We start from the raw sequence: 8829 nt of genomic DNA on the forward strand, positions 1-8829 counted from the left end.
ATGACTGAAGTGACTTTTTAATGACTGAAGTGTTGCGGGTGTAATTTGGGTCTAGTCTAGACTTAATTGTGCTAGTGAAATTCGCTTTGATTAGAAAAAGATCCTGCTACTGACACATTCGCAGGAGTGAAAAGTCGTCACACTCCCCAAAGGTTTTAGACACCACACTTGTGTCAGACTAACTTATTCTTTAACTTGTTCGTTGGTGACAGGATGGCCTGGCCTAAGAATACCTTTTGCTGTTGTATTCTGTGTTTTAAGTTGGGGAAATAAAGGATATGGCTGTAAAGAAATGCATCTGGTTAAGCATAAAATTCCAGTTTGTATCCCTAAGTAATTCTGCCAGATGTAGTTTTCTTTTGCTGGAGGAGTGAGTACTGGAACTGAAAATGTGTTGTGAAATAATTACAGCTTAAAAGCAGAGATTCTCTAGCATTATCTCTCCCTAGTTGCAAGAAAGCTAGGAGTGTCGTGATAGCTTACTGATTTCTAAATGCTCAAACCAAACTTTTCAGTCCTGTCATTAAAAGCAGTTCAAAGCAATGGGGGATTGGGGAGACAAACCTTTTAGACTCTTACATTCTAGATGGCAGGGTTTGGACAAAAAAAATCAGTCTTAACTTAGAGAGCCAGTCACGCTGCAGTCAAATGATCTGTTGAATGTCACTGCTAATTGCTGACCAAAACAGATGTCCTGTGTGGTTGTCTAGAGATAGGAAAGCACGTCTTTGTGGACTATAGAACCAGTGCCTCCTGCGCTTCAAACTTCCCTGATGCTGAAATTGATATGCTTTTACTACAATTCCAACATGAGAGAGACTGAAGCTTTTAATGAACTGTGCGATAGTGTTTGAAGACCTGCAAACACTTCGCTGGGTAAAAAACTGTCTGATGGCCGGGCCCAGAGAGTTGTGGTGAGCGGAGTTAAATCCAGCTGGCGGCCGGTCAGGAGCGGTGTCCCCCAGGGCTGGGTGCTGGGGCCGCTCCTGGTTAACATCTTTACTGGTGATCTGGACGAGGGGATCGAGTGCACCCTCAGTCAGTTTGCAGGTGACCCCCGGTTGGGTGGGAGTGTTGGTCTGCTCGAGGGTGGGGAGGCTGCAGAGAGACCTGGCCAGGCTGGAGCCACGGGCTGAGCCCGACTGGGGGAGTTTCACTGAGGGCAAATGCCGGGGGCTGCCCTTGGGCCACAACAACCCCCAGGGGGGCTACAGGCCTGGGGAGGAGTGGCTTGAGAGCTGCCGGTCAGAGAGGGACTGGGGGGTGAGAATGAGCCAGAGTGTGCCCAGGGGGCCAAGGAGGGCAACGGCATCCTGGCTGGTGTCAGCACTGGCGTGGCCAGCAGGGCCAGGGAAGGGATCTGAGCCCTGGACTCGGCACTGGGGAGGCTGCCCCTCGATTCCTGGGTTCAGGTTTGGGCCCCTCACCCCAAAAAGGCCATTGAATGACTCGAGCGTGGCCAGAGAAGGGCAACGGAGCTGGAGCAGGGTCTGGAGCACAGGTCTGCTGGGGCGAGGCTGGGAGAACTGGGGGGTTTCAGTCTGGAGAAGAGGAGGCTGAGGGGAGACCTCCTGGCCCTCAGCAACTCCCTGCCAGGAGGGGGCAGAGAGCTGGGGATGAGCCTCTTTAACCAAGTAGTAAGCGATAAGACAAGAAGGAATGGCCTCAAGTTGCGCCAGGGAAGGTTTAGACTAGATATTAGGAAGGATTTCTGTGCAGAAGGGGCTGTTGGGCGTTGGAATGGGCTGCCCAGGGAGGTGGTGGAGTCCCCATCCCTGGAGGGGTTGAAGAGTTGGGTTGACTTAGCACTTAGGGATCTGGTGGAGTTGGGAACTGTCAGTGTGAGGTCAATGGTGGGACTGGATGATCTTCAAAGTCTTTTCCAACCTAGATGATTCTGTGATTCCGTGAAACTTTAACTTCAACTGCAGGTACTGTACAAACTGCTATGCTGATACACAGATTGTAGTGACTTGGAAGTTGTAAGGAAGAAAAAGAACCCATAGGTGTTTTTTTAAACAAATTATTTCTATTCAGCCTGTGGTTCAGGCATTCAGTCAGATCCATGTCCACAGACTGAAGCATCTCTCTTGTCTAGATGGCTAACCAAGATGTAAATAAACTATAGGTATAATTGGTTTTGGGTGGAGCAGAGGAGGATCCCTCAGAAATAATGGCTACAACCATTTTAGAAAATGACAAAAATGTCCCCTACTGCTTCATTGTGATAAAAATAGATGACAGAAGAAAAGTGAACAAAACCCAATATAGATTCCAGCCTAGTCGCAGCTCATTCTCAGGTGGTTTGACCATACACCAACCCCAGGGAAAATGCTCATCGGTGGGTGCATCTCTGCCACCAGTACTTGCCAGCTGTGAGCTAAAAAGTTTGGTCTTCTCATTTTGCTGAGTTTCACTGGTCGGTCTGATGATCAGTTGCAAGAAGCTTTCTTCTGAAGATCATCTGTGGCTTACTTCCAAATTATAGGGGGAAGACAAAATGTGATGTTTATACTGTACGTAAGGCAGGCCTATAATGGGACCACAGATCACCTACATCTGTATATGCTGTTTTCCTCTGGAAACTGTTCTGCTTTTGGACTCATTGGTACCTTGATGTAAGCAATCTTCTAAAGATAGCCTGAGTAATGGGGGGAAAAAAAAATAGATATTATGGATATAGGGGATACACAGAGAGCTGTACACCGAGTGAGGACTTCTCCATCAGAAGTTGTAGTTCAAGTTCAGTGTCAGTCAATCATGTTTCCATATGCCCTGGTGTGGTCATGTCCAGGGTGGTTTTCCAGGTGCTCAAAGATTCAGGATGTGTTGTGCGGGAAGGTAGATGTGAGGGAGTTAGATATGCTCTGGGGAACATGGATGTGGTGGTAAGAAGGGAAGTGGTAAATCTGCTGCTGTCACAGCTATGATCAGTGTTAGTCCAAAGTCCAGGTGACCCCAACATCTTCTGTGTCTTTCAGTTCATAGACATCTCTTGTCAGATGGTGAAAGTTTCTGTGGAAAGGAACAGCAATGAGTTTTCAGCCACAGACATCTGAAGTGTTTAGGGCAGAGCAGTTAGCGAAACTTCCCAAGGACACTGTAGCCTCTGTTCATTTTCAGGTTGGGATTCATAAAGAACCAGTTGGAGTTGGATGGATTTTTAGGAGCCTGAGAGCAACACTCAGCAAACATGGCTCCTGTGGCTTCCCCAGTAACTTAACTCTGGGAGCAGTTCAGCTACATGGTGTGGGACAGAGGTTTGAGATGAGGGCAAGGGATCTGAACTGGTTCCATAAGGAGCCATTTGCGGCTTCCTTGCACTCTGAATTCAGCAAACTGAGAGCATCCCATGTTTATATTCAGTACTGATACAGACTTTCTGACTAGATGCACGGTGGTTTCATGAAATGCATGTTGGCATTTCCAGTAGCTGATTTAAGTGTCATGTGGCCAAGATGTGTTTTCTCCCATCCCACTACTGCTCAGACAATGGGTTATTCCTGTCCCAAACCTGTTTTGAATACTGAAGATGAAAAATCTCCCTTAGGAATTGAAAAACTTCTTTCAGCCAAACAAAGTTCCGGAGCAGACCCCTAAGTGGTAGGAAGAAAATCCCCCCAAATCTACTTTGACCATGAAACCATGCTGTAATGTTTACCTTCCACGAACTGGCTGACTAATAAAGGGATCGAATTAAAAAACTGTGAATGCTCTTTTCAGGTTTATACTCTTATTGCATGATCCTTCCTATAAAGAAATATGAAGTTGATGACAAGATCTGAATATCTCACTGATGACCATAAAAGTGAAGATTCTATCTATTCTGGAAAGATTTCTTGTACAAGAAAGTTTACGTTGAGCTACATTTAAAGAAATGTTCTAACTAAGCTAAATGTTGAACTAATCTTTTGGGATTTTAGTAATTGCAGAAGCTTGATGTATGTGCTTCAGAAACTCGCATTGCTACTCTGTTTGAACCCAGGGTACAAAGGGGTGGAATTATGAGCGAAGTGAACTTTTAAAGTGGAAGATTTTCTTTCTTTAGAAAGTGCTTCTGGAAAGAACTTCCCAGGAAAGAAAGAAAAAGTACTTTTGGGTTGTAAGTACTTCCGGATTCAAATAATAAATAAAACCATACTTTCAGCAGTTGGAAGTGACAATCCAGTACCTTGAGCGTGTGTTTAGATACTTGAGGTGATCCAAGTGAGGTGAAGCAACATGAGAAGATTATGGGTGAATTAGAACAAGGCAAAAATTTTATGGTTACCGTGTTTAAAGATGCATACCACTCGCACACAGCAACTTGAGTAACATGGCAGAAATGGGTCATTCGGAGTGTGCTGGCAAATAAGTTTGAGAGGTCTTGTATGTGAGAGAAGTGAAGAAAGATATTGTACAGGCTCAGGGCTGCATGGGAGCTAGTTTTGCAACTAAAACAGTGTGAAAAGCATCTTTTTTTTTGAAATAGTGTGATATGCCTATTGATATATATTCCACTGAGTAATATGAAAACAAAGACTGACTCTTAAATATTTTACTTCCTCTTTCCTACTAAATATGCTGGGGGAAATCAGAATAGCAGATGTAAAGTGTCGTATTTGAATATTGCTTTCACTTCTCCTTGATGTGCGCTGTTGTTAATGCTGAGTGGGAAGTGCTGCTCCAGGGAAACACCATCATGTCTGTGTTGACCTGGTGATCTTACACAGTTGTATCTCTGTCCAGCTCTGTCACTGTCTAGGGTTTGTTGGAGGCAATTAGCAGGGAACAGTTGTTAAAGTTATTTTAAAATTGCAATTGTAGCCCAAAAGGCTGGCTGGCTGATCTAGGTGCTAGATTTTTGCTATCTGCAGTGTACTACTACATATTTTTTTTTCCCCCCTAAAAAGTGCAAGTGTGTTTTGCAGAGGGAATGATCTATCAATAAGTGAGAGACAACTCTGTCAGAAAAAGCTGTAGTAAATCAGTTTTGATGCTTTATTCAGGAGGTTTGTGGGGGGGTTAGGGAATATTCTTAATTGAGTGAAGAAAAGTTATTGGTAGCTGGTAACTAGACTCATCCCTTATTTGTGAAGAGAGGCTTACTGGTTTGCCCTTGGTTTGTCGTCCAGTAACATGATAAACATTAATATGCTTCAGGTTATTAATCAGCGTATGCTGTTTGCTTGTGCAACTTAATGCAGGCTTAAAAGCAAGTGGTTGTTTAAGGTCAAAAGTGACTTTCCTTTGCTTTTGTTGATGCTTTTTTCTCTAAGGTCCTGTAAACTTTTTGGGTCATTCTGAACATCATCTTACTTTCCATTGCTTAATTGGTACTCCCAGGTCATTCCCACAGCTAATATGGACTAATGCTCTCTTGCCCAGGGTGGTGTTAAGAGGCTTAAGGGACTACTCTGAACTGCTACAGCGTGTTATTAATGAGGTGCAACTTGCACCCCGAAGTTCCCCTTTCTACCCCGTGCAATAGTTCCCATGTTGTGTCAAAGAAGCAGTTGTAGTGTTGGTCTTTCATCTTGCAAATGAGTAAATATTTATTTAGACAAAACTCAGAGGAAAACATCAGTAAGGAAAGATGGTATTTCTAGTTGCTGCTTCTTAAAAGTCTTGGTTAAAGATGGAAAGACATTATATCTAGTTTATTGTTATTTGTATCTTATATAAACACCTAGCAGGAGGAGCTTGGTCTGGCCCCCGATCAGGGCTTGTAAAATTTTTCTTAACCCCGGTTTGGAGCAATTTTTTTAGGGTGTGCTGACAGGTTTTATTCTTCAGTGTTGTGGTGTTTGCCAGCTTGCTTGGTCTGTCGCTCTTGATGTTGCTAGTGACCATAACCAAACACAGCTGTTGAAACAATACACAGAAAGAACTTCATTTGCCTAACTCTCTGCATGAGGTTATGATTTTGCTTTTGAGCCCTTCCTGCTAATATTACATTTAAGTCAGTTCTATGTTTTGAGTCTTGTTTTGTCACACCTAACCAGCTATCCTGTTTGTATCCTAAGACTGAATAGCAGTGTCTTCTGTACCTGTCCCTACCTTATGTTTTAAATAACAGGCTCTTTCCAGCCTTTCTGCAGAGATGAACACAAATTTGGATGTGGAAAGAAGGATGAAGATGCAGAAAATTAGTGAAGAGTGTGAACATTGTGGGCTTGCATTGAATATCAGTTTTGTTCTTGGTTGGCTCATTGGTTCTGAGTTCTAAAAAAGCAGTGTAGACTTTCTACATGTGATTATAGTGTACAAAGAGAAGATTTCTTGTGCCTACTGAACAGTTACCAGCTGTTCATATCATCCCAGTAAATTTAGTTATGTAGTGAGGAAGGAGTTTAGTGAGCTAGCTAGTAAAGAGAGGGAGGGTGCAAGGGAGGACAGACCAAAGGACATAGCTACCTTTTAAGAGATATATAGCCGTATTGGTTTTATTTTTTTCAGTTATTATGTAATTAGATATCTTAATTATTTTCTGAAACTACTGTTGCTGTTTTAATTAGTATTAAAGGAGCAGGTTGTGCCATATACTGATGTATTTTGTGAGATACAACATTGACTTCACACGATGCATTCTGTGATTCTGGGTTGAGCTAATGAAGGGCTCTTGCATTCAGGTATATGGAGAACAATTCTATTTCTGCATGGGCCATGTCAAATACAGAGAAGTTTCTTATTCTTCCTCTTTCACTTTCTCCCTGTATGAATTAGGGAAGACTCAATGCCTTTTGGTCAGCATCTTCCATCTGATGACTGTCCTTGCTGAAACTCATTACAGTACAGAAACAGGAGCAGTTGTGCTGGAGTATGGGTGATTAGAAACCTGTACTGAGCCTTAATGTGTTCATGTGAAAGCTTCATAAGGTGTTTTCTGTCTAAAGTGAACCTTTCAAAAGCCTTTCAGATGGCCAGAAGAGTAAAGGAAAGAAAGCACCTTGATTTAAGGAACTGGAAACTAAAATCCACAATTGCACGTCTGAAAAAACCACAGTTGGATGTCTGAAAACTTTGAGCTCATGTTGATCAAAGTAATTTTGACTTTTCTTCTCATTTAGTCTGGGTAAATCACACTGCACAGATCCAGTGTGTCTCATTCCTTGCATCAAATCTTCAGGAATGTGAGGGAACAAGGTGTTGGGTATGTGTATGCTGCATCCACAGGAAAAAATCAAAGCAGTTGAATTCCTACTGTGCATCTTTGAACTGGTGTTGGCCTCAGGTATGATTCATACCAGGCATAACTTTTGAAAGAGTGTTCACAGAAAGTAGCTAAGCCTTAGAAAGGGAAATGAGTTACTGTTGAATCCCATGACTTGGCATGAGGAAATTGAGATATGAAGAGCGTGCAATTACAAGGAGATCCACAAGCCATTCATTGAACTAATGATGGTTGTGTAGCTTTGAGGGCCTTGCTGTCTTCAAGTGCGTGCTGACAGGACATTAAAATAGAATTCCAAAAATTCCTTATGGTGTGTCCTACAAAATTGCATATCAGATGCTTCTCCTTTGCTTCTGAAATAGATCTGAAATCACGTGTGATTCTCTTGACTCAGAGCTGTCAAAAGCTGAACTGTGGAAAACTGTTTAATTACTAAACTTCTAAATAAATCTTCCTAGCCAGTGTGTAAATTGGAGTACCAGCATTTTCTTGTCCTTCCTCTGGTTTTAAGAAACAACGTATCTGAACTTCCCACTGTATATTCCTTTGCTATTAAAGGCTTCACATACTGCAGCAGACTTGACCCAAACCTTCTGTGAGGCTGTGAGGTACCTTTTTTTTTTTTTTTGTAGTGGAGTGTATCAAATTGAAAAACAAGGCAGCTTGAAAACTTATATAAAATTGAATGAAATATGAAATCTTGTCTACCATTTGATTTCCAGGCACTTGCATCACATGATTGCCACTTACTGTTCAAACAGGTACAGATAGGTGAAAGCAAGTAGTAAAAATGTGAGGAAGTAGAAAATTGTAGTAATGAGGTGTAGGGCAGTGCTGTGATGATAAATAATGCTCATGTTTGCTAAATACAGTTCATATTTAGGTTTTTTTTTGAGCTAGAACTTTTATGCTTTTTAAGAAAAAAAACCTCAACCAAACAAAAACTCAACCTGACTGCTGTGAGCTACAAAGCACACTCTGTGTTTTTGTGGCTTAGTTATGACAAGTATTCAGAGACCCAAATAGCTGCCCTTGCAAGCTCAGTTCTGTTAAGTTCAAAGCAACTAGATTTGCTGTAGTAACATTTGTGTTGCTAACTAATCTTTGCACCCCGCTTTAATGCTAAAATAGTTGGAAGGATTTTGCATAAATTGTTCCAGAGCTACTGTGGGTCATAAAGCAGGGAAGCTAGGAAACTCATGTGAAAGCCAGGTAAAGCCAGAATGTGTACCAGCTTGTACAGAGGTCAGAGCTGATCCTGACCTGAAAAGGCTTTATGGAATATTCTCCCTTGAAACAATCAGGAGGAGGGCAGCAGTCTGAAAATCAGAGATGCTATCCAGAGATGAGGACTATGGTTTGGTGTTTGTGTTAGAAACCACCTGATATAGGTAGGATGCTCCAGCTAAGCAAGAATTGGTGCTGGAATTGTAGCTGGTGTTGAAAGTCCTGTACAGTGTGTCTTCTGGAGAAAAAGTGATTCCTTTCCAGGCCTCTCTGAGAACCCTCAGTGGTGATTTGCTTTTGTCAACTTTAAAGTAATTTCTGTAAATTTCGACTTTGCTTGTAGAAGATGATTTCCCAGCTTTCTTACACTGGTTTTTACCCTTGTATTTACACTTAAGGCAAAAGTAAGGGTTTTTTTTTTAAATTTTATTTTATCCCCCCCCCCCCCC

This window comes from Athene cunicularia (genome assembly GCF_003259725.1).
Source record: "Athene cunicularia isolate RWA chromosome 1 unlocalized genomic scaffold, athCun1 chr1_part1, whole genome shotgun sequence".
In the NCBI taxonomy this organism is placed as follows: domain Eukaryota; kingdom Metazoa; phylum Chordata; class Aves; order Strigiformes; family Strigidae; genus Athene; species Athene cunicularia.